Raw genomic sequence first — 27648 nt, 5'->3', positions numbered from 1 at the left:
TTGGTTTTTGACTGATTTGACTGAACTAACTAAAATCAGACTGAAGGAATAGCACAATACAATATAAAATGTGTTGCAGAATGTTTTTTTTTTCTACTTATTTGCAACAGAGTCACAAGCATGAGCTTATAATAATAATTTATAATTTAAGTTTGGTGAGATTTGGTGAAATTTAATGGAAAAAAGTAGTTTTTTAACAAATGGTAAGGTAACCTGCAGTTTTATGTTCCTAACAGAGACGGCGATAGAGAGGCAAAGTTACGTATTGCAACTTTAACTCTTTCACTGCCATTGACAATTTATCTCGTCAATTAGGGGAAACAATGAAAAAAATACTGAATGAATGAAAAAAAATGAATGCATGAAAAAAAACATGTTCCTGTTGAGTTTTTATGGTTATCTGTAATACATTTTATTTAAAAAAAACTGAAGCAAAAATTATTTAATATTTTACACTCCGTGTTTGTTTTGATAATCATTCTGAATCAGATCTCTAACAAAATTCCTTCACAAAAAATTCAATTATTTCAATTTTTTCAAAAAAAAGTAATTTTATCTTACTATTATTTATCTTGACAAGAGATGAGCTCTTACAACTTAAAAAATAAAGTTGACATGTTTCGACCATATTTTATTAGTTATAACAACTCATCTCTTCATTAGTTAAAATCACGTGTAAATCTGAGTTGTTTTGACAGCAAATATTTTTTTACAGTGCACATAATATGCTAAATCCACTTTTATAAGGGATTTGGACATAAATGTGTATTGGCTGTGTGTGAACACAACAACTCTACCAATAAAAATCCACCCTGTCCTTTTTTAATCCCCATTAAACTAAAGCAGTTTCATTACTGTTTTGATTCTCTTGTTTATTTATAATGCTGTTATTCCCATCACTGTTGTTAATACGATGTCACACAAACAAAGCCTTTAAATAAATTGGTTTATTTTACTCAAAAGCTTTTCTAAATTTTTTGTAAACACATTGTAGCGCCAATACGGCTAAATATACTATTTTCTACTCAGATACTATTACTCATTTGCATTGTTTAAATGAACACACCTGAAATATGGGCATTTTGGACATGCTATAATAAATGACATGTGGGGTACTTTGAGCTGAAACTTCACAGACACATAGGCACACCTGAGACCTACAGTATATTACAGTATCTTGTAAAAATTGGTATATTATGTGCCCTTTAAATAACATAACAATCGCATTGATATCTTTTTCTTTGTTTGCATTCTTGCTTCTTAATGTGATTAATAAAATGTTATTTTTGACTGAAACATCATTAATCACAATATGAAACCCATTGGCAAACTATGGACAATTTCCTAGTTTTTAACATTTCGAAAAATTTAAGAAAACTTAATATTTGATATATCGTGTTAACTCACTGGAATTTTCTTCTTACCTGCAATTCAGGGTATGAATGTACAAAAGTAAGAGTTTGACAAGTAAATATAATCATGTTAATTTTAAGCCATTGACCAATTAGTTGTTGGTTAAATATGGATTATATTAAAAGTGTAAAAATCCTTATAGAGTTTTATAGAGACATTCGTAATATGATTTTCCTCAGTGAATGATTCGTTTATTTACAAGGCATGAAGAAGAGCTGAATTATAATTTCTTCACATTTTTATAAGTGGCAATACCAAACAGATTTGGTTGCTTTATCCACTTTATCCATGTCTTTGTATTCTATAACAAAATATTATTACTGTACATGAGCAACTGTAAATAATCTTGTAGAGGGAAAATATATTTGTTATTTATAATAATGATAATGATAATACAAAGGAAAGCTTTTGGCACCAACTACCAAACATAATAACAAATTCTCAGCACATAGACAGGTGTGGCAAATATTTAATTTTGGACTTCGCCTGCAACCTGGAGTTTGCAAACAAAATCAAATCAACAAAGATGGCATTGCAAATTACACCACATGCGACCACCGGCATCCTCCATCTTTGTCAGTTCAGTGAGCGGCTGTATGCAGACTCAAGGTTGTCTGAGAGAGTAGACAAACATAGACAAACGTGACAGGCGGTCTCATTTCTAAACATTATTGTTGAACGTATAAGCTGTGCTTTTGAGCAACAGAGAACTTGCTCATTGCCAACCACCAGCAGCTTTGTTAAATGACATACGTTTAATTTATTACAAAATGAAACCGTAACACTTGGATTCCTCTCTGGATAGTAAGAGTGGGACAGAAATGTGCAGTTTTGGCCCGTCAAATAATCACTGACTGTGAGTTGCATGACAGATGAGGCGATCTGCATTGAATAAAAATAAGGCTGAAATACTCTGAATGTGTTGTTCAGGATGTGTTAACTTTTAGTGTTATTTCCTGTTAAGCACATATTTTGATACTGTATGTTGGTTTAGTATACACTGCAAAAAAATATTTTTAAGAAAACAATTCTGAGTATTTTTGTTTTGTTTTCAGTAAAAATATTCAAGAATTCTTAAATTAAGAAGCTTTTTCTTGGTGAGCAAAACGACCCAAGAAATAAGTCTAGTTTTTAGACCAAAAATATCAAATTTAAGTGATTTTGTGCATAAAGCAAGCAAAAAATATCTGCCACTGGGGTACACTGCAAAAAATTATTTTAAAGAAAAAAAAATCCGAGCAATGTGACCCAAGAAAATAAGTCTAGTAAGCAAGCAAAAAAATATTGAACATATTTCTTAAACACTAAATTCAATAAAAATTCAAGAAATATTTGCTGACCCCATTTGCAGATTTATTTATTTATTTATTTGCTTGTTTTATGCACAAAATCACTTTAATTCGATATTTTTGTTCTTAAAACTAGACTTATTTTTTGGGTTGTTTTGCTCATCAAGAAAAAGCATCTTAATTTAAGAATTTTTAGATATTTTTACTGAAAACAAGACAAAAAAACTAAGAATTTGTTTTCTTGAAAATCATTTTTTGCAGTGTATAAGCATGATGGGGATTTTTAGATCTTAAACTTTTTGGCATAACTGTCTGAACAATAAACATCTTTCTGTTAACCTCCCTCTGGACAAACGCACAAATATATAAATATATTGCTTGGGTCTCTCCTTCAGTGCAAGTCTCTTTGTTTATTCTGTTTTTTATTGTTTACCTGTCAAATTATCCATAATATAAAACACGCACTTCCTAAAAAGCCATACAGAAAGTCATGTTATAGTCACGAAAATTTTGATTCATTTTTTTATTTCCATGGCACGAAATTTAGGTTTTTTGCATGCCTTGAACACAAATGTATTTTTTCGTGTCACTGGCATGCAATTTCTATAAATAGGTTTTCGTGTCCGTGGCACAACTTTTTTTCTCGCGACATTTTATGTATTATTTTCTCATTGTTTTTTTCTATTTTCTTACCATTGTCGCTTGGGGCTGGGGTTCCTTCTGTTACATTTTTAGACATCCAAACTCCAACTCCAGGTGAGAATAGTTTTAAAAGCGGAAGAAAAAAACATGTAGAAACCAATACATAAAAGTACATCCTTACCCATCCTGACAATGATTTAAAAAATAGGTGCAAATAAAATGAGAAAACAATACATAAAATGACACAAAAAAGAAAGTCTTGCCACTGACACAACACAGTATTTAAAGAAGTTGTGAGATGAACAAAAACATTTGTGTTCAAGGCTAGCAAAAAAATAAAAATGATGAATTTTGTGCCATGGATACGAATATATGAATCAAATTTGTCGTGACTATAACACGATTTCCCGTGAGATCATGTTGTTTATGTCAATAGCATAAACGCAGTGGTATAAGAAATGGCCAGCACTCTTTTAAGCTATTGTGTTTACATAGAGTAAGTTTTTCACTGTCAGAAATAAAGGGTCCCAAGATGTACCCTTTAAAAAGGTCCTAATATGTACCATTTAGGTGCATATATGTATACATTTGTTACTAATATGTACCTTGGATGTACTAATATGCACAGTTTGGTATCAGCAGATTCCCCTGCGATATGACATCTTTAGGTGCAAAGGTGTACTTTTTGGAAGGTCTATTGACATCAAGGGACCATTTTTGACAGTCTACTAAAACCGTCCGAAATAATTCAGATTGGCATCTGACCAAAACATCTCCACAAGCTAAAAGGTTTATAAATGTATTAAATTTGATCTAAAATGCCAAATGGGGCAATATAGGTTATAGGGTTACAATCTAGTCTACATCTACAATAATGAATAGATTTTAATAAGACTTTGCCATCAAGGTTGTGTGTTTGTGGGCTGTATCTTTAATCCCGATCGTTTACTGTGTGTGTGTGTGTGTGTGTGTGTGTGTGTGTGTGTGTGTGTGTGTGTGTGTGTGTGTGTGTGTGTGTGTGTGTGTGTGTGTGTGTGTGTGTGTGTGTGTGTGTGTGTGTGTGTGTGTCTCATTGAGTGTGACTGTGAATGTAGTCCGCTGAGACGTCGCTGTCAACACCCCTTCAGACACTTCATGTCACAGCGAGGCGTCTGCGTCAACTAGCATTAGCCCATCCGTTGCTGTGAAGATATCAAGAGCATGCGGGTGAATTTAGAGGTGACACGGCTTTCTGCAAACACCACCTGATAGACTTAAACAGCAGAGACTGAGGAAACTGATGGATTAAAGCTGTTGGAGGTCTGCACAGGACAAGAAATATTTGGGACAAGTTCAGATTCCATTATAGATTTGTGCTGACTTTTGAGTATTGTGCAAGGAACAGAAGATAACTTACAAAACAGACAGTATGCAAGTTTGTTTTTTGACAAGCTGAAATTGACTTGTGAGATTGACAGGCACATGTAGGACATGAATGCGTGTTTGGCTGTAAATGCATTGCATACATTTTTCATCAACTTACATCAAAGTTATTAAAGGTAGGGTAACACATTTAGAAAAATGCTAACGGTAGCCGCCTAGCAATGAAATCTCGATCCCACACTCAAGTCAAATCGCCATCCAAAGTCACGCCTCTTTCAAAACACATGAACACGCACAGATCAGACGGTCACATCTCATGTCTCATTCAGCAGTGAGAAAACTTTGCAGTACAAAGTCGAATAACACTTCCAAAATAACCAAACAACTGGTTTACATCAGAATTAGTTTAAGCACACGTTCGGTTGTGTAGACGTAGTAACTATATCGTTACGCTAATCCGTAAACGAACACATATTTCATAAGCAACACAATGTTTCATCAAAGTAGAATATCTGAATCCATCTCAATACAAACATATCGCGTAGCTACCTTACCAAAAAAAAAAACAGTGCAACGACCCTTTCAGACCCTTTGCTCCTGCAGCTGTTTCATCTCGTGGTAAAGCAGTAAAGTTACCGATGTTAATTTGGATTTTTGCTCTTGCTGATCCAGACAGTTTTTGCTGTTGTTGTTATAAAAGATGTCTTTCATTGTGTGCCTCCTGTGTAGGTTGTCAATTCAGCAGAAAAGTTTGCTGTTCTCACTGTTTACAGACAGGAGGTGAGCGCACATGAATGCGCGATGACGTATGGTGTCTGCGTGGACTCGCTGCGCGGTGGGCATTCAAATTACGCTTACGTATGAGGGACAAAAATGGAAACTTCCGTTCAGACCGAAATCTATGATTTGTTGAACATTTTTTGGTCCTACGCCTTTCACAGATGACATAAATTTCTACAAATACATTTAAACAACTTAACACAGTGATTGCTATCAGGATGTGAGGAGACTTTTAACCAGCATAACAAAAAATGTTTCAGGATCAAATCTGTTACCCTACCTTTAAAGTTAGTATAGCTATGTGAGGGCTCAGGTTTTTCAGTGATTTGGCCAAAATCGCATGTCATAAAAAACTAAGTGCATTGCACATGCTATTTAAGACATTATTATTACTATACAGCAAACACAAGACTAAGACACCTTTGTCCACTCCTCAGATACAGTACATAAAACATTAGCCTTTATGCATAGTAATGTTTGTTGAGAAAAGAAAATGTTGTGCATATTCAAACAACCAGTTCTCTTTTACCCTTGCCTTACAAACAGAGATATGGCTACAGTATAATATATTATTTTTTATTAATTTATCAAGTTATCACATTGCTTGGCAACTACTGACAGCTTACAGTTATGAACTTAATTCAGAATAATGAAACTTAATAGGCAGCATAATTGTTTATACAGTAACTATTAATAATAAATGTAACTGCATTACATTAAAATAAAAGTCCATTTATTTCATTATATTTAGTACATTAACTAGTTAGGAGGACAGAGGTGATTAAAAATGACGAAAAACAAATGTGACCAGTCCCAATACATTAATACACATTTGCATTATATAGATGTAACATTTACATGAATGCATTTGGCAGATGCTTTTATCCTAATCGACTTACGGGATCGAACCCATGACCGTATTGCTAACACAATGTTCTACCACAGAAGCACAAAATAAAAATGTAAAAAAAAATTTTTTATATTTTAATCTAAAATGTTAATGTTAAAATTAAAATCAAGTGCAAGTTATATTTCAACTGCTTAATTACAAACCCACCATTGGAAATAACGTACAAGTATACTACTTAATATAAACTCCTTTACATTTATAAGTAGGTCAGATGGAGGTCAAAAATAAGACGTTTACTCTTTTCTACCAGATCTCTGATGTAGTCATCAAAGTGGGGATGGGAAGACTCAACCTTCTGTTACAGCCAACCTCTTGCATATATTTTGCTAATTGCACAACAATTAGAAAGAGCGAAATGAATAACGGTGTGATTTTCTGCCCTTCTTTGAGTTAAAAGGCTTTGGACAACACTGTAGCATCAAACCTATCTGTTTTAATTATTCCCGAACAGAGAAATTTGTCATTGATGTCCGTTGAACCAGCACAGAGTAATTGGATGTGGGCTGACGAGGGATTTCGCAAGCTCTCCCTGAGCTGTTTTTATGCTTGGTTTAGAGTTTAAAGAGTAATCCACATAAGAAGAGAGCAAAGATAAATGGACCACCAACTTTGCAGACCGCAGAGATTTGAAGCCTTTGAATGTCCACTAATGATTTAGAGCTATCTAGGTTTTGAATGAAGTTAGAGAGTCTTTGCTCCTGTCTCAACGGGCCGTTGTTATTGGAAAGCATTTTAGTCCATGATTTGACAATAATGGCAAATGTACAGCTTTTTATCTAAACTACTTCTTTTGATACATAAAAAATGCAGACTGATCTCACGGAAAGTTGTGTTATAGTCACGCAAAATTGTATCAATTTATTTGTGTCCATGGCACGAAAATCAGCTTTTTTGTGCCTTGAGCACGAATATCTTTTTCATGACACTCCCATGAATTTCCATAAATAGTTTCTCTTGTCCGTTGCACTACTTTCATTTTCATTCCATTTTATGTATTATTTTCTCATAGTTTTTTCCTATTTTCCTATCATTGTCGCTTGGGGTTGGGGTTAGACTCACATTCTGTTCCATTTTTAGACATCCTAACCCAAACCCCAACTCCAGGCGAGAATAGTTTTAAAAGCAGAAGAAAAACATGTAGGAAACAATACATAAAAGTACATCCTAACCCAAACCCTAAATCTAACCCCAAGCAACAAAAGAGAAAACAATACATAAAATGACACAAAAAAAGAAAGTCTTGCCACAGACACGAAAAAATATTTATAGAAATTCATGCGAGTGTCACGAAAAAGACATTCGTGCTCAAGGCATGAAAAAAGCTACATTTCGTGCAATCGACACAAAAAATTTCATCAAATTTTGCTTGACTACAACACGACTTTTATAGTTTTTGAGATCATGTTGAAAAAATGCTGGATTATTTTCAACCCAGGGTTGGGTCGAAAAGGATTGAACCCAGCCGTCAGGTTAAATTAACCAGGAAAATTTTTATATTTGACCCAACAATGGGTTAAAACAACCCAACAATGGGATAAAACAAGCAAGCATTTTGAGTGAAACAACCGAGCATAGGTTAAGTTACAATCCAATGGTCTGGGTTTGTCCCTGTTTGACCTATAACACTGGGTTGAACATAACCCAATATTTTTAGACTGTAGGCAATGGAGTATGTTGAAAGCCCAATATTTTCCTCTATTGCCCTTTTTTGATCATTCAACTTTTTTGGCTGGTTATGTAATTTGATAAAGTGAAAGAAGTCAGTCAGTAGGTGGCCCATAACCAGGGGCAATCATTTAATAACACTTTAAAAATGTCTGGGTTATTTTTTACCCATAATGGGTAAATATTGGACAGAACACACCACTGGGTTAAAACTGACCCAATGGGTTATTATACCCCAATGGTTGGATAACCTCAACCCAACATTGGGTCATTTTTAACCCAGCACAGGGTCATTTTTAACCCAGCATGTGTTCTGTCCAATATTTTCCCAATATGGGTCAAAAATAATCCAGCCATTTTTAGAGTGTACCAAGTCAAAAAAATGCTGGGTTATTTTAGCCCAGCGTTGGGTCAGAAAGGGACAAACCCAACTGTTAGGTTAAATGAATCAAGTAAATGTTAATATTTGACCCAACTATGGGTTAAACGATCCCAACGTATGTTAAATTACACGATCCAATAGGTTGAGTTTGTTCCTTTTTGACCACAAACTGGGTTGTAACCCAGCATTTTTCAGAGCATATAAACATTTACTGCAAAGAAATTGTCTGAAGTATTGAGTCCCATATTCATATTATCAGTACAAACTTGAGAGAAGAAACAACTTTTGCCAAGTATAGCCTATACTTGATCTCTAGGCTGAACCGACCCATCTGACGTTGGCTGGTTTGCTTCTCCTGTTGGATATCATAACACCATTTTGCTGTCAAAAATGGTTAGCCTTTCAAAAGTAGATGTGTATTCTGACAAATAAAAACTGTGCCCAGAGCAAAAGGTGGCTTAAAGTATAAAAGAGCACCTATTTCATTTCTAAAAACAACGTTATTTTGTGTATTTGGTATAATACAATGTGTTTGCTTGGTTTATGGTTAAAAACAAATTATTTTCCACATACCGTACATTTTGTTAGCTCCAGATTTTACTCTCTTCCTAAAGTGTACAGATTTGAAAAGCGCCGTGTCCCAGATTGGCCAGCTAATCTGTACGTTGTAATTGGTCTACATACCTCTGACGTCAGCCTGGAAATGTAACGCTCCTTAGCATGTTTGAAAGATTCGGTCACAATGCAATGCTAACAGGAGTTAATTTACAGGTTGTGAGTCCGAAGCGGGAGGAATTATGATAATGTCGGTCTTGTCTACATCACCAATCCCAGGAAGTAAACTGTTGTCTACAATCCGTGTGTTTGTTGTAGTCCAAGAAAAGAGATTTACGTTGGAGACGATAACTCGCGTCATTTTTTTCCTTTGGGATTTGTACCTTTTGCATAGTGTAAACATGAACTAATACACACTTACACACCAAAAGAAATGTAAAAATGTGAATCAGACCATTGGTGCTCTTTTAAAGAAGTTAAACAAAATAAGCATTTGCAAGTGCCCTTGGTAGGCTAGATGAGGTTAAATATCTCTGCACGCTGCTTTTGCTGGAGGTTGTTTGTAGTCACAGACTGTATTTGGGTAATATTATTTCACTCTTTTTCTATATATAATATAAGCCTATCTCAGATATAATGCTATCCAATGTTAGACATCAGAGTTATTTAGCAGATGTCTCTATGGTTCACATCGCACTGCTATCTTGTCAGACCCTGTTGGATGCATTTAGTTACATTGGTAGCGCTGCTTTCCCGAACCTTTGATATCGGTGTTCACATTTCATCTGCAGACACAGATACAGCATATCCCAGGGTGAATATTGATCTTGTGCATCATGTACAGGCATACAACTCCATTAGTTTGTTCATAATAATCACATAAGCACATGCAGGGATTTTTTTTGTCATTGAATAACAGTAAGGTGTGGTTGTGTTCTGTGATACTAATAGGAAAACCTTGTGGTGATGTTTAACCTTACCAGACAATCACATTAGTATGCTGAAATGATACTAAGCATCACACGGCTTGGCTTTTTAATAAAAGTTACACACGAGACACTATGAAAGACATGGAGGTAATTAAATATCTAATTTGATTTTTTACAACTGAGACGGGCACTTAAGCGTTTTGCTTAACTTTAGCTTGGATTCTGGCCCGTCTAATAAAAACCTCCTTGTTTTGCCAGCAGTGGGCACTTGCCATGTGTCTGTTCATAGCCTATAGAAGTTGAATAGCCTAATAGTATTGAAGGCATTTATTTGTATTAGCTAACAGAGGTGAGTCTGATCTTAGCGTCTGAATGAATTTTTTAATCATACATCAATAAAGTAGATGCTCATATCTCTTAATTGGAACAGAACATCTGGCATTACTCAGGTGTTAAAATAAAATACATTTATTACATTAAAGCTAAAATACCATGAAACACTATCTGCAACTTATTTTACATCTGTAATCTGACATATTTTCATATTTGTTCAAGCTTACTTGTTTCCAAGAAGAAAAAAATGTAAGACTGGACTTTTATCCCTCATATCAACATGATTTGTGAAAAGTGGGAGTGTCAAACCGGTTGAAAGGATTCGTGATGTCAGCCAAAATAGACAGTTGTTTAAGAAGCGAAGAAAGTTTACAAGAAAAGAAACTAAGGCCCGGACCCAAATTACAACCTTAAGACTTCCTACAAGTCTGCCTTTTCGTGATTTAACGGCGCTTTGACAGTCAGTAAGAAGTCTGCTGCGAAGCCCACACAGGCCACATGTCGACCGAAAAGGGTGCACCCATGAGCACACTTTTCAAACCTAAAATGACAAATGGGACACCCCTACGGTATTGTGGACTTAACAGACCGTGCACATGGCGGCCATTGTGAGTCAACAAGACCGCAAGTGACATGACCTGCACCATTTGGGATGCAACCTCAATAGGATAAAATCTGATTTTATTTGGAAGGTTTGAATTGGGTTACCTATATTTGTATGAGCTAAATAATCAATTAAATAAAATTTAATTGATTATTTGGAGGAAATCCAGCGTAATTGTTCTTTTAATTCTGCGTCCACCATCTTGTTTGAAAAGTTTGACCAGCTCGCTGGGCTCACAAGGTATCCTGGGTAATTTCTCCCACTGTTTTAAGCCTGCGTTGGTCCTGAATACATTTTGAGGGTTGATTCTTGCTCCCTAAAGTAATGGGACGCCCTACCCCTACACATGCCCGTGCAAAAGCGAGGGTTAGGGCAAAAATGTAGGGGAAGGGGAGGTATTGGGACGGGCCCTGACTGGATTTGCAAAAGTCTAAAAGAAGTTGAGTTTGGGCTACAAAAGCTGTTTGTGTATGTATAGTCTGTAAAAGCTTTTTTTCCACTATAAAGAACCAGTTCTGTGGTTGTTGAAGGTTCTTTATGGAACCATAAAGCCCAACAAAGATCAGTACAGACCACAGGGCCGATCACCCCAAACGAGTTTATGGCAGTTGCAGGCGCCTTTTTTGAATGATTTTCTATGGGCAGTGAGCGTTATGCACGCTGTTTATGCCCACCAAACGCCTTGCATTTTTTGCCGCACAATGCACAGAGCGAAAAAAGTGACAGATGTAATACACAATTTTCCATTGTCCAATCGGACTGCAGTCACAAACTGTCTCCTGTGTGATTATGCTCCGCTAACCCTCGATCAAGATCAGAGCAAGCACCCTCTTTTTAAAGTTTTTGCTAATATGACATTTAACAGCAAAATAGCGCTCACGCCTTTTAAAACACGCTCGGTGTGATTGGCCCCCAACACCACAACAGCATGAACGACTCTGGCTAAATGTGATTTTTTTTATAAGTGTCCTGTATAAGTGCCATTGATTATGTGAAGTTTGATTAAAACCTCTTTCCCTGCAGTTATAATTGTTATTATTCTGTTGCTCAAGGAGATGATGATGAAGGTCATCGGAGCATCTTAGAAAGAATGTAATGGGATCCCAAAGGGGGACCTTTGACCTACTGCCTTAAGCTACAATAGAAATGTGAGTTGTGCTCAGATTTGGGAGTCTACTGAGAATCATTTCAAGGTCGTTTGATGAGACACCTCCAGAAACATTGGCCCAGACTGCATTTGTTCTGGGAAATGTTTAAAAAAAAGTTTAAATGAAAACAGGAAACTGATAGAAGAATCTTGCACGATTTTTGAAAAACAGAAGTCAGGCCGAGAATCAAAACACACTTGTACCCGAATCAGCAGCAAGGGGCGTGTCTACTAACCAACATTGTTGCCTGGTTTGCGTATGTGTTGGGGGCGGGTCTATCAAAAAAAGATTCCATACATTGTCAACATTGGCTTTCAGAGATCATGCACCCCGCCGTCTCTATTACAATGGAGGCTATAAAACCAAACAAATCATGTTAGTGCTATTTTAATAGGAACTTTATTTGAAATACTGAACTGGAGAAACATCTCTGTTTTACTAACTAGATATGTTTTACAAGTGACTTTTTTGTATTTCTCTATCCATATTTGTCTTTCTTCTAGGTAACTGTAGATGTAAATGCTCTGGCCTAGTTTTTTAAAGTTGCCTCTAATTTTCAATGATGAATGTTTCATATTTATCTGCGAATGAGTTTGACCCGGCAATGAGCTTTTGTACTCTGCTTATTCTGTCTAGATTTAGCAAGTAGTGTGCATAGTCCATTTAAATGCCTGTAATCATATTGCTGCTTTTTATACTTGTATTATTTTGCAGTATAATTGCAGAGTGATTGTGTGTTTTAACTGATGAATTGTTTACAAGCGAAAAATAAATGACCTCATGTCAATGCTGAAGCAGATTTAGATGTGCACGGCGGTTCTCAAATGTTTTTTTTTTTTTTTCAGGACTGACAAACACTTAACATGGTGCCTACACTGTCATAAAAAATTATAAAAAATTGAGGCAGTACCCAGGGAGTCCCAAGGGCCTACAGTATATGTACCATTTAGATACAGATATAGTATGTATACATTTGATAATAATATTTACATTTGAGGTACTAATATGAGCTCTATACATTTTGAAAGAGAACCGCCCCCATGACAAATTCTGTGTAAGGTCCGATATTCAATAGTTTGTGACAGTAACGAAAAATGTGATATTAACCACCCAGCCAAATTTGAAAATGACCCCACCAAATAAATAAAAGTTATAAAAATCTTCAAAAAACAAACAGGCAGGGTTCTCTGGTCTCAAATGCTTGGGGCGTGTCCGCTGTTAGCGCTGAAAATGCACAGTGATGTGCAATACATTTATAATGTGTTTAAAAAACTATTTTCTGAAATGACTTTACACAAACTTTAAAATCTCCATAAAATCCAACATTTATATATACATTACTCAAATCTGCATCCAACATTATACAGAATGATTAATAAGCTTTTGCAGCAAACAGTGGGTTTAATATTTTCTTTTGTTTTACATATTACCATGTAACAATTGAATCTGCAGTAAAATAAGCTGCACTTTTATTGGATGCGAACCTTTAAAGTTAGCAACAAGTGATTTTGGATGCATTTTCATACAGTGTAAGCCTCTTTTGTTATATTTCTTGTGCATTATTATTATACAGTTTGTTGCATTGTATTGTTTGCATTTTCTCTTGGGACTCAGTGGCCCACGGTGAAAAACCACCTTATAACTTTTATAATATTAAATGTTCAATTCAATTTTATTTATGTAGCACTTTTAACAGTTGTTCAGTGTTCCAAAGCAGCTTTACATGAAATACTGTAGCAACAAAACGGGGGGATAGAAAAGCAAAGAACAACAAAAGCTTAGTAGTTTTTAAAGGTCCCTCTCTTCCTGTGTTTTTTAAGTGTTGATTGTGTTACAGTGCTCAATATAACATGTGTTCATGTTTCATGTAAAAAAAACTGGTATTTTTCAACACAATTTACTTATCTGTCTTCCTTGTTCTATGAAGTCCCTCCTTCAGAAATACGTAACGAGTTCTGGTTGTGTAGTTTGTTTAGTGTTTGTGATTCGACAGCAGCTTAGCTTAGCATTTGACTGGCGTATTCCTGTGGGCAAAGTTTAGGGCGCACTCACATTATCCTAACCAAACCAAACCATGCCCCAGCGCGATTGTCACCCCTCCCTACTCCCCCAGGTGCACGCACTCACAATGTACTTTTTATCGATCCGAGTCCGGGCGCGCTTTTGTCATTAAGATGCGTTTGTTTTGAAAAAAGCAGGAAGTAAAACGCTCTCTTAACACTGGAACCCACCGTAATGATAAGTCTGTGTTTTTTATTCAGAGTCGTTTGGTGCGCGATTACAGACAGCCCTCTCACATGTCATCATATTGCTTAGTTGTCACGTGTGCAGCTCGGACATTCACGTAACCCCGCTGTGCGCATCAAAAGGTTTTTACGGAGGCAGATGAAGGTGAGTGGTCGCGCAACTGACGTCTTCACCTTTTGAATCGCGCTCAGGCGCGATTGCGCTCACACCACAGCCTTCCGTGCCTGAGCCCAAGTGAACCGCGCTCCGGCCCACCTCTGCAACCCGCCGCGGCGCGATTAACCAATCCGCGCCCGGGCACGGAACAGAGCGATCACATTAGTCAAACAAACCAGGCTTCGGGGGTCAAACGCGCCTGAGCGCGGTTTGGTTTGGATAGTGTGAGTGCGCCCTTAGTCAAAACTCTTATATTGACGTCATGCATCCATGAAGTAAAGGGATGTAGTCCAAACCGGTCGTTCGCTGTAGGCTTTAAAAGGCGAATTCTGTTAAAGAAAATATATCGCCTGGCAGTGAACTTTGAGCTTTATCATTTTACAGGTATTATTTATGATCTAACAGCAACATACACACTAACTAAAGTTTGAAATTTTTTAATATAGTTTTAAGAATTTAAAGTAAAATGTATTTCTTATTTAAAAAATGTACAGTAATAAGTAGTACCACACTGCAAAAAAAAATGATTTTCAAGAAAAAAACCTTTTTTGTAATTTTTGTATTGTTTTCGATATAAATATCAAAAAATTCTTAAATTAAGATGCTTTTTCTTGAATTTTCCCTGAATTTCGTGTTTAAGAAAAATTTTCAAGATTTTTTTGCTCACGCCATTGGCAGATTTTTTTTTGCACAAAATCACTTAAATTTGATATTTGGTAAAAACTAGACTTATTTTCTTGGGTCGTTTTGCTCATCAAGAAAAAGCATCTTAATTCAAGAATTTTTAGATATTTTTACTGAAAACAAGACAAAAATTCTAAGATTTATTTTGAAAATCATTTTTTGCAGCCAAAAATTAATGTTTTACTTAGTGTTTTTGTCTTGTTTTCTAATATAAATATCTGAAAATTCTTAAATTGAGATACATTTACTTGGTAAGCCAGTGGTTTAAGATATTAAGTCTTGTTAATTGAAATACATGATGAAAACCAAGAGGTTTTTTACTTAAAACAAGTCAAAATATCTGCCAGTGCAGTATAAGAAATATAAACTTAATTCCAGTTGCAGCTTAATTCATTAATTGTTAATTTAAGTTTATTTTTCTTACTGCACTGGATTTTTAGATATTTATATTTAAAAACAAGACATAAATACTTAGTAAGACATTATTTTTTTTATTTTTTATTTTTATGCAGTTCAATGCTATTGTATCTCATGGCAATTGTACGTATTTTACAAGATGGCAAATTCGTATTAACGCTTTCAAACATTTTTTTGTACGATTTGCTTTTGCCCCTGTGACATTGAGGTTAGGGGCAGGGTTACGGATGAGGTTTCGTTATTGTTGTTTTTTACAGTATGATAATGTTTTGTACGATTCACTTCGTACGAATTCATACAAACTAGCACACTCGTAAAACACATACAAATTCTCGTGAGATCAGGCTCCTACTTTTTAATGAAAATACTGTAGTCTAAGATGGAGTGCATGGAGGGATTCAATTTTTGGTATTCAATGTCTCGAAGTATGGGGAAAAACTACAGCATACGTCGATGCTTTGACGGTTATAACCCGAGGACCTGACATCTGTGATTTCTGTTTGCATCTCCCAGCTCAATTTGTGAAACCCACAGCGCATATTCCTCATCATTTTGTTCTTATTTTGATCTAGTAACAAATATTTTTTTCATTTTCTCTCCTATACAGCCGAGTGCGTGACTTTATGTGCCAAACCAGTTTTACGTATAAATGGAATTTAGAGCCAGCCAAGCTCTCATCTGTACTTCATCTCAGTGAACGACGGCGGTAGAAAAAATTAGACGTTAGCTGTAATTTTCAGCACAAGTGCATGTGATTTGTACTCATGCTAATGTAAATACACGCTGGATGTAAAAGTACTGTTTTATTTCACTGTCAGAAGTGGCACCTGTTTCAGAGTTTAGTGTTGGGTTTCTGCCGCTGGCACAGTCGGTTGTGGTTTGTATGGATACTGTGACTAGTTTAATTGCCCGAGTGTGGTTGTTGGCTGCCCGGGGAGAGCGTTCATCCTGCTGAGAGATGTTTGTCACCACTTTGGCAGCTTCTGTGCATATGCATGAGGGGGATTGTGGGGTTATTGCCTGTGTGTTTGTTCTGCCATAATGTTGCACGTAAGAATATTAATCTTTGGGCTTTATTCCTTCTTGTCATATTCTAGGACACCAATGGCACTTTGAGAGGAGATTGAAGCAGAATTGACAATGTTTTGTGTTTTATTGACTTTGTGGTTGTAGGAGAACTGGAGTGCATTAAGACTTTGTTTGACATCATTGAATACTTTATATTGTTAAAGTAAGAAACCCATAGTCTCACATACAGTATCACAGTAGACGGTTTGACTAGATTAGGTTTGGGAAAGAACAGTAGGTTGGAAATTATGATAATAAGCATACCTCATTTTAAAGGTCTTCTGTGTTTTGAATTAAATGTATCTCAAGAATAAGATTGCAGTAAACAACCATCATTGACATTCATAGATTTGGTAAGCGCTGGCATCCAAAGTCATACAAAGTATTTATTTATCAGTATGTGTGTTCCCTTTGGACTCGAACCCATAGTCTTGGCAAGCGTTCATTGCATTAGCATCTGAATTACAGAAACTTCAGCCCACAGATATTATGTACTTCAACAGAAACCGTATGGATTGCCCCCTCGGTTCTCCAATCTCCTCACGCTCTCTTGTTCATTGGTCATTTGTCTTTTTGTCACAGAGTAACCCACTCGCACCCTCCCACCCAGCACAGCAGTTTGAAATGAGATTCACTCGACTGCATAATCTCTACCCGTTGAGCTCCATGCAGATTAATTGCCCGAATGGGAAACTCTCGGCTGCCTTCACCTATCCCACATCAAACTGCCAATCACATATCCCGGTCGACCGTGGGGAACCGACCTACGCTTCCACTGACTGAAGGGGCGATTTATGATGTAACTAAATATGTTACCAGATTACAATGACAGTGGCATTGGTTATGATGAGACTTATAGGGTGTTCACACAATGATGATAGCTACACTGCAAAAAATGATTTTCAAGAAATTTCTTTGTCTTGTTTTCAGTAAAATATCTAAAAATTCTTAATATGATTAAGATGCTTTTTCTTGATAAGCAAAACGACCCAAGAAAATAAGTCTAGTTTTAAGACCAAAAATAGTAAATTTAAGTGATTTTGTGCATTAAACAAGCAAAAAAATCTGCCAATGGGGTAAGCAAAAAAAATCTTGAAAATTTTTCTTAAACACTAAATTCAAGAAAAATTTAGTCTAAAATGTGGTCTAAAAACTAGACTTATTTTCTTGGGTCGTTTTGCTCATCAAGAAAAAGCATCTTAATTTAAGAATTTTTTTATATTTTTACTGAAAACAAGACAAAAATACTAAGAATTTTTTTTCTTGAAAATATTTTTTTTTGCAGTGTACACTGCAAAAAAAAAAAAGACTTTCTTACTTAGTATTTTTGTCTTGTTTTCAGTACAGATATCTTAAAATGCTTAAAATTAAGATTAATTTTCAAGAAAATAATTTAGTTTTTAATAAAAAATATCATATTTAAATAAATTTGTGCTTAAAACAAGCAATAAAACCCTTCCAATGAGGTATTAATTTTTTTATATTTTTTTTCCGTGAATTAAGGATTTAAAGTGGGGGTTTATTTTATGCATTCTGACTTATTAACAGAGTTCAAGAGTTGGTTTCCTCATGCTAAACAAATGGGAAGTGTCAAAAAAGCAGTTGGACGTACTACAGAGTATTTCTGTGCCGAATGCACTTCGCCACGGTTCGTACAAGTTTCGGAAAGTTTTTTTCGACTACTGGCGTTTCAGGCGAATTTTTTGTATGTTATCAGAAAGAATCTGTAAAGCTAATCCGTCTATTGTAATTCTGATTAAACTAAAGACTCTTTGGAGATATGAAGTATGTAATACTACTCTATAGCAGTGGCGCCGGGAACTTCTTTTTTCGAGGGCGCTCGATGCAAAGTTCTTCACAACATGCACTGCAAAAAATTATTTTCAAGAAAAAAATATTAGTATTTTTGTCTTGTTTTCAGTAAAAATAATATATTACCCAATTGGCAGATTATTATTTTTGTTATTTGTTTATTTTATGCACAAAATCACTTTAATTTGATATTTTTGGTCTAGAAACTAGACTTATTTTCTTGGGTCGTTTTGCTCATCAAGAAAAATAATTTTTTGATATTTTTACTGAAAACAAGACAAAAATACTAAGAATTGTTTTCTTGAAAATCATTTTTTGCAGTGTAAATTCATGACTGCTCATCCAAGGGGCGCAAATTCAAAATATGTCTTTGGGTTGTTATGTGTGTTGCTTGTGTTTTCAAAATATGTGTTTGTTGCGTTATGTGAACCATATGCATCACGTGTTTTGTCAAAATAAGTGCCTGCTGCACACGCGTCAAAACCGTTTATGATAAAAGAGACGCTCACGTCACAAAATACACGCAAGACACTTCCTTAACAGTAAACTCTGATTACACATGAGATTATGTGAGTATCTGGCAAACGTGAGCATCTCTTTTATCATAAACCCTTTAGACGCGTCTGCAGCAGGCACTTATTTTGACAAGACAAGTGATGCACGTAGGATCCCCCTTGACACGCAGAACACATATTTTATGTCTTCAGCTTCAGAGGGAGAGGTAGCTTTTTCCAGATCAATACGTCAATCACAGACGCCATAAAGTTGTATTTCAGTGTATTTCAAGCACTGCTGTGTGTACTTAACGCTTCATAAAAGATACGACTGAAGACTGAACTCATCGATATGCACCTGGCAGTCTTCCCACATTTTGCTTGCAGCATCTAAATAAGCATTACAGTAACAGTAACGTGTTTTAGAAGTTTCAGCAACTTGCCACCAAAACAGTCACGCTTAAAAGGTCATCATTGATTTTACTACAAACGTGCGGGTGCATCTGAGGAAAAGACCCTCTGCGGCGGTGTCAAACGTTAATGCGTGAGCTCCAGGGACAGGCCGTGCAACGCGTGGAAATGATAAACGGTGGAGCTCAGAGAAGTTGAGAAGTCCGTGACTGACTGTTGAAAGACAGCAGGGACATGAGCCAGAGATCCTCAGCCTTCACCTCTCCCTCTTGCCGGTTTAATCGTCCGACACCTCACACCATCCATATCTTCCTCCTTTCCTCCCTTTCCCACCCCTCCCTCTCCTGTCCACCTAATTGATGGTCTGGAAAGGCCTTCGCTCCTTTCATTTTTTAATATCTATCCTTTCAAAGACGATGGAGACTTGTGAAATGCCTCTCTGTCTCTCTGCCAATCTCCTCATCTCGTTTATTTTTACCCCCTCCTTTGCTAAGACTCTCCTTTCCTTTATTATTCATGACGTATCTCTTCAGATCCCCAGAGGAAAGAGACTCCGGCTAACCTGCACGAATATAGGAAGAGAGGGATAGAAAGAGAAGTAAATGAAATGTTTAACACTTGTTGGTCTTTTAAAAATATTTTAGTCTTTTTAAACTGAAAATTAATGGTGATATTAAAATGTACACATTCATTTTGTGCAACCACTTACATTGAAAATAAATAATAAAATCACAAAATAGGTAAGCACTCACTTGCTGACTAGTCAACTTTCTGGATGATTAGTTGACTAAACTGTGCATAATTACGGTACAAACTGAGGCATTAGGTATTGAAAAATACACAGGAAGACAGATTGGTGGTTTTCTGCAGTAAATATATGTAAATTACACAGAATGAATATTTAATGTTGACCTATTAGCATGGGTCTTTAACTGGGGTCCCTTAACCAAACAACCTATTATGAGGATCACAAAAAATGAAATACTAGAGGTTTTAATATTAAAACGATCACTAGAAAAATGAATTTGAGACAAAAATATTGATACGAAGGGCGTTCACAAATAAAGTGCGCATAGGCTGTGAGAAACAGAGTTGATAAACGCATGACAGACACTTTGGCCAATCAGAGTTCTCTGCTCTCCCGAGCCTGCCAATCAGAGCTTTCTGCTCGCTCGAGCCGCTGCGGAGGAGAGAGAGGATTCTCCCACACACACGCGCGTACGCGTTCATCCCGAGCGGTCCCCGGCAGCGCGCGCTCGGTAAGGAAATGCAGACGCGTGGTGACAATGGTGCGCGTGGGACTGCGAGTCTGTATGGAAACTTTACCACGGAGACATTTGTGGAGTAACATTACTAGGTAATGTGCTTGTTAAATACTTTGCGTTTGCAACTGTAACTCCTGTCGGGCATGCCGCGTTTGTGGTGTTGCAAATAAATGCGTTGTGGGTGATGCGTGTGTGTGTCTGTGAGGGGAAAAGGAGAAGTAAATGAGTGAAATGCAGTTTAAACGACATGAACCGAATGATATGTTACGCGTAAAGCGATCGTGGAGTTGCGGTACAGCAACAGAATATGATGCCACTTTTTGTTAAGCATGACTTATCTTTCCAAATCGCGCTCTCTCTCTCTCTATATATATATATATATATATATATATATATATATTAATTACCTTGTATGTACTATTCTTTGTATTTTATATATTTTAAAGGGTTCTCTCTGTGATTTCTTGTATACTCTCCACTGGTTGTTGTAAAACGCAATGTCTATAAAACCTTACGACAATTAACCATAGCCTACTTACATCTTTTACTTTAGTACTACTATGGTATTTGTGGTAAAACCACAATGCTCTCACTACAATAACCATAGTTTAAACAAAATGATTGTAGTACTACGGGAATACAAATAGCCTAGTAATCAGTCTGCCTTTGTACATTGGTTACACTTTCACTGTAATAAAATTGGGAAGCTGCAAAAGCGTTATAGAAATGTAATCCTGTATGTGCATGGATTCATTAGCTCCAACGGTGCCAAATAAGTTCTTTAACGTTAATGACATAATCAGAGACGAGAGATCGGATGAAAAATAACAAATCGTGTGTAGTAGGTTTCGCTGTGTAGATCTTGTGCACCTGCGTGTGCGCGCATTGACGCGCTCTCCATCAGGTCGCCGCGCTGTTAACCGGCGCGCAGAAGCGGGCGCAGTGGAGAGGTGCATGTACGCGGCTTACATGGCTTATCTTCTTACATCCACACTTCAAATCCACCTCTCTGCTGGAGACCTGAGCCGGGTCGAGCTGTCATCCAGACGAAAAGCACAGAGATAGATTTAGGAGCTGAAGATGAATGCTAATAATGTTTGAGTAGATCCCATTGCTTGGAGTTATTGGAGCGCGGAGTGCATGTGTGGTGTGACGTCTGATGCTTTCTTACTCTACATTATCATTGCATCTGTCTTTGTCCTTATTGGTGGGACACATTGTGAGCAAAACATAAGGCTGCTTTATTATTTGGTGTAAAAGTGTACCTGTGGTGGACTCTGTGTGTGCTGTTAGACTGCAGTGGGTTAAGTGGAAGATTTCAGAGCAATGATGATAGAGAAAGAGATAAAGAAAGCTTTTAAGTCTGGTGCGAGAGGAGACGATTCTGTTTCTCAGCCACTTCTTCTGAAATGATTCAATTTAGGACACTTTGCCAAAGAGTTGCTTGTGGGATTTGATTCTCTCCCGAGAGCAGCAGCATTCTGCTGTAGAAATCACTCTCAGTCAGTTAACATACAAGGCCTAGTTATGCATATGGCAATGATGTGAACATTTATAACAGAAATAGATTTGTCTGGTGCTACTGTACGTGTTTATTTGTCACCGCATGAGTGAATGAGCTCTGTCTTGTGATCCATGCTGAAGGTTTTGTTGTGATGACGAATACAAACGTGAGCTACACAGGCAGTGAATTTGTTAAGTTTTGCAGTGCACAAACAAACATTATACATGATAATAATTTAGTTTAGCATCAGATTATATTTTAAAATACATAAAATATATTATATTATAAAATATATAGCTACTTCTAAACTCCACTGACATATGTTAATGTGCTCCTTAAGGGTCTAAATGAATGTCTAAGGGTCTTCCCAGGGCAATTTACTATGTTAACTGAAACCGACATCATGAATCAATATCTGAACCATCACCTTGTTAACCTCTTACTAAACAGAGCAGAAACATGAAGCGTCAATATGTGAATTAAACCCTTGAGGTGTCTTAACTTGTAGTCCTGGGATGCTCTTTTGTTACTCATTAAAGCATAGAAATTTAGATGGCCAAGTCATATGATTTTGTACAATCTCATTCATGAAGTTTAGTACGATGTGCTTTCACCCCAGTGACATTGGGATTAGGGGTGGGGTTTCATTTGTGCTCTTTTCTGAAAATCGTACGGTTTTGTACAATTCAACAGGTATGCTTCCCCTTAAAATCAAGTTTGAAATATCAATGAAGTCTCATGGGTATCCGTACATACACTGTAAAAAAACCTACCCAGTCTCACAAAGTTTCGTGATATAGTCACGTATTTTTTTTAATTCTTTTTTCGTGCTATTATCACGAAATTTCGTGTTTTTTCGTGATCGTATAACGAATTCCTGTTTTCGTGTGATTATCACGTATTGGTTACTCAACTGCTTTTTCCTATTTTTAAACCATTGTCGCTTCGGTTTAGGGTTAGATTTGGTGCTTGCATTAGAAAGTCACCTTATATATTGGTTTATACTATTTTTTCTGATTTATTTTTTTATATGTCGCCTGGCGTTGGGGTTAGAGTTGGGTTTGGTTAGGGATGTCATTTTATGTAAATCTAACCCTAAACCGAAGCGACAATGGTAAGAAAATAGGACAAAACAGTTGAGTAACCAATACGTGATAATCACACGAAAACAGGAATTCGTTATACGATCACGAAAAAACACGAAATTTCGTGATAATAGCACGAAAAAACAATCAAAAAAATACGTGACTATATAACGAAATTTCGTGAGACTGGGCATTGTTGCACTTGAAACAAGTCATTCAACTTTTTTGACTAGTGAGGAAAAACAAAATATAAAAATGAAGTTGAATGGGCTTAAGTTCTTACAACTTGATTTTAATAATTTATAGCAACTTCTAACTATTTAAAATTACTTCTTAATTCAAGTTGTTTAAACTTAAATGTTTAAGTGCAGCAAGGAATTTTTACAGTGTATTTTAATTCCTATTCATTCGTACGACCACATTCATACTTTTTGTACTATTGGGGTTAGGGTTTCATTAGGGTGATTCTCACAAAATCCAGATTTAGAAGGTATCCAGCATCAGAAATTTTAAAAAGCCCTTGAAGCCATTTTTTTTCACACTGTAAAACCTAACAGTTAACTTAACTCAAACCATTTAAGTAAACCATTTAAGTTTTAAAACACATAAATTTAAGTACTGTTAACTTGAGTCATGTGCAATTATGCACCTTAAGTAGTGTGAACTTAAATATAAGTGCATAACTGCATATGACTCAATTTGTTTAAGTTCACAGTACTCAAATGTATGTGTTTTAAAACTAATGCAACCGGTTTACTTAAATGGTTTGAGTTGAGTTAACTTTTAGGTTTTACAGTGCACATAAGATTAAGGTCTGAACTTACTTCTGAAATCATTATTTTTAGAGGATTTAAAAAAATATTTCCTAAAGAATTATGTATTATCATTATAATATTATCAAAAATGATCATTACCGCAACATGATATTACATTAAATATGCATTTACAAACTCATGTTTCGGTAATGAGAACTACAGTAAAAAGTTGTCTAGGTATGACAATCAAAATTTGAACTTTTATCTGGAGAGAAAAAATAAGAAAAAATACAAGTAGCCATCTTGAGTGTCAGTCAATCATGTCCCTTCTAACATTTTTTTTTTATGTTAGTTCCTTGAGGGAAATACCACATGTTTCTTCACTGTAAATGTTTATAGTATAACATGCACTGAAGCTTTTTATTTTTTAGATTTTTTAATTATAAATATTTCCATGTCAAAGAACCCAAATCCAGTCATGGACACGTTGCGGTAATGAAAAATTCCCCCTTAATTGTGGAAAAAAACTACAAAATTGGTTTGTATGATTTAATTCGAAATCATGTGCAAAAGAGTACATGAAGAACTGTATGCTTCTCATTTTGATATCATTTACTTTTTTATCAAAATGTTTCTTGACACCTCATAAGTCTAATTTCGCGAGAATCACTCATTATTGTTTTTTTATATATTAATCGTATGTTATTCGCTTTGTACGAAATAATACGAATTAGCCAAGTCTTTAAAAAAGTTTGGAAATGCATGGCTATCCGAGGTCAGACATTCACAGCCAGGAAGCGTTTGTTCCCTGACAGCTTCTGCTTCCTGGATTCCTTTAATTAAGCAAATTCTCTTATGCTAAAAGCTCACTATGTCACACTCTACAGCCATTAATGCCATGAATTAAAGCTGCTTTGGATGATGATTTGGCCGTGCCTGCAGGAGGCTAATGTCTGTACTGTTTGTTGTGCTAGGACGTCTGCACAAGACAAACACAGCACGGCTTATGTGTTGAGGCTGTGATTTCAAACAGCATTTCAAGGAGAAGGAAACATCGTTAGGGAGACAAAAAAGCCGTCAATGAAGTGATTATCCTGCTGTGTGAGAATGTTAAAGATGCTTGTGGTTGTCATGAAAGTAGTGATTTGTCTCAGTAAAAGAGAAGAATTGGAAATAAAAGATGAGTGCGGATCAAAGAGAGTTGTGACGGCATGCTGTCGGTTTCTTTTTACGGTCTACTATTTTTCCATTTCCTGTTCCCTTTTCATGGTTACTTTTTTCGTTTTCATTTTCTTATCCCTTTTCGTTCTCCTTTTGTCTTTGTTGGTAATAGCATCAATGACATCTGATAGCAGTCGGATCATAGCAGGCCTTCAAACTGCTGCATTGTTATGGAATCTCTCTCTCTCTCTCTCTCTCTCTCTCTCTCTCTCTCTCTCTCTCTCTCTCTCTCTCTCTCTCTCTCTCTCTCTCTCTCTCTCTCTCTCTCTCTCTCTCTCTCTCTCTCTCTACCATTCTGAAATTGTATAGCTCACATGGATCTTTGTCTGATCTCTGCCTCATTTCTCAGGATTTCCCATGAGCTTCCCTCCTCTTTAAAAAAAAAGTTATAAGAGAGATGAACAGAACATTGTACACATTTAAACACAATGTGATGTGACACCCTTACAGAAAAGCTACATGACTTTCACATGTACAAAACAAGCGAAGCGTGTTACTGTGCGAATCCCATGTAAATTTGTGGTATCACCACGTCACCACATTTCACATTTGATCCAATGGGTTTCACTGTGATATCATTTATTTACATCTGATGCACACGGATGTTATGAAACCAATTTTTTTGCACATAAAATTCATGTGGCTCTTCTGTAGGGGGCGCTGTATGTGTTGTTTTACATTCGGTTCACAAAAGAAACTCTGTGAAAATCAAATATGGCAGACATGCTGTACACAATTTGCATGGTATCGTTTCACATCTTGCAGGCCTGGTTTGGAGTGCTAGGGGGCCGGATACAGCAGATTACCGTGATCTGGCATACTTTATTCAGATTGCACAGCATCGCTCCACTGTGATCCAGGCATCTGAATCGGCTCTTCAAAATCCCAATTCTGGATGTATTTTAAAGCTGTTCTCCATCAATTAACCAATTACTGCTGCCAGGATGGCTATTAGATGTACTAAAGAATCTCTTTTGTATATAATGTAATTTACTGTATGGGTGATTCTCACGAAAGCCCTTGAAGCCATTTTTTTTAAGGTCTGAACTTACTATAACCGTTATTTTTAGAGGATTTAAAAATATTTCCTTAGATTATCATTATCAAAAATTATCATTACCGCAACATGATATTACATTAAATATATGCATTTACAAACTCATGTTTCGGTAATGAGAACTAAAAAGTTGTCTATGTACTATGACAAACAAAATGTAAACTTTTATCTGAAAAGAAAAAATAAGAACTGCTTACCTGGTAGCCATCTTGAGTGTCACAGTCAATTATGTCCCTTCTAACATTTTTTTAAAATGTTAGTTCCTTGAGAGCTTAAACAATGATTGAAAATTGTTGCGGAGGATGATAAAATTTGTCTTGGACACCTTTATATTCCTTATTATTTTCTCTACAGTTACCAATGATCACCAAATACCACATGTTTCTTTACTGTAAATGTTTATAGTATAACATGCACTGAAGCTTTTTATTTTTTAGATTTTTTAATTATAAATATTTCCATGTCAATGAACCTAAATCCATTCATGGACACGTTGCGGTAATGAAATTGTCCCCTTAAAGCAACACTATGTAGTTTCCATGTAAAAATGACTTACAGCTCCCCCATGTGGTTGAAAAGCGCAACAGTGCCTGGTATCAGACACTCTTCTGCAGGCAGGGGGAGGGGCGGGCTGTGTTTCCTACCCTCCACCGCCACTTTCAGAGTGTGCTTGTAGCAGCTAGGAGGCTGCTCAGGTTGCAGCAACAGTACAATTTGTCCAGTTAAAAGTTGTTCTATCACTGAAATAATTTTAGAGACATTATTTAAAGGTAAAAAAACTACATAGTGTTGCTTTAAATGTGGAAAAAACAACAAAATTGGTTTGTATGCTGTCATTTGAAATCATGTGCAAAATAGTACGTGAAGAGATGTTTGTAACGGTATGCTTCTTATTTTTTTCATCAAAATGTTTCATGACACCTCATAAGTCTAATTTGGCGAGAATCACCCGTATGCCGCCTTAACATGCTTAAAGGGATAGTTCGGCCAAAAATGATATTAAACCCATGATTTACTCACCCCCAAGCTGTCCGAGTTGCATATGTCCATCATTTTTCAGACAAACACATTTTCGGATATTTTATAAAATGTATTAGATCTTTCAGTTGATTAAATGTAATGTTACGGGGTCCACCCATAGTCCACGACCTTCAAGTCCAAAAAAAGTGCGTCCATCCTTCACAAATTAAATCCAAACGGCTCCAGGATGTTAAACAAAGGTCTTCTGAGGGTAATCCGCGCAGTGTTGTTGTAGAAATATCCATATTTAAAACTTTATTAACGAAAATAAGTATCTTCCGGTAGCACCGCCATCTTAGTTGCGTCCGCATTCAGGATGAGAGCTTACGCAGCATACGGAGGCTACTCTGCTGCTGCTCTGTGCCCCCGCCCTCCGAATTTGTCATACGCCACTAAGAAAAGTTCGTACACTACGCTAATACTCTCTCCTGAATACAGAG

General features: G+C 36.3%; 1 protein-coding gene across 2 annotated transcripts in view; it reads left to right on the top strand.

The window, feature by feature from the left end:
• LOC135744534 (cadherin-18) overlaps nucleotides 1-27648 on the top strand; it is a 305028-nt gene that overhangs the window by 131752 nt on the left and 145628 nt on the right. Inside the window, exon 1 of one of the 2 annotated variants that reach the window (XM_065262727.2) lies at nucleotides 20523-20658. The exons of the other annotated variant lie outside the window; for it this stretch is intronic. The gene's annotated coding sequence lies outside the window, so the exon portion shown is untranslated. Of the gene's footprint in view, nucleotides 1-20522; nucleotides 20659-27648 lie in introns of those variants that run through there. 2 annotated transcript variants of the gene reach the window in all.

Source organism: Paramisgurnus dabryanus, chromosome 1 (genome assembly GCF_030506205.2).
Source record: "Paramisgurnus dabryanus chromosome 1, PD_genome_1.1, whole genome shotgun sequence".
Lineage (NCBI taxonomy): Eukaryota > Metazoa > Chordata > Actinopteri > Cypriniformes > Cobitidae > Paramisgurnus > Paramisgurnus dabryanus.
Note: the sequence above shows the minus strand (reverse complement) of the source record. Positions and strands in the feature narration are given on the sequence as shown.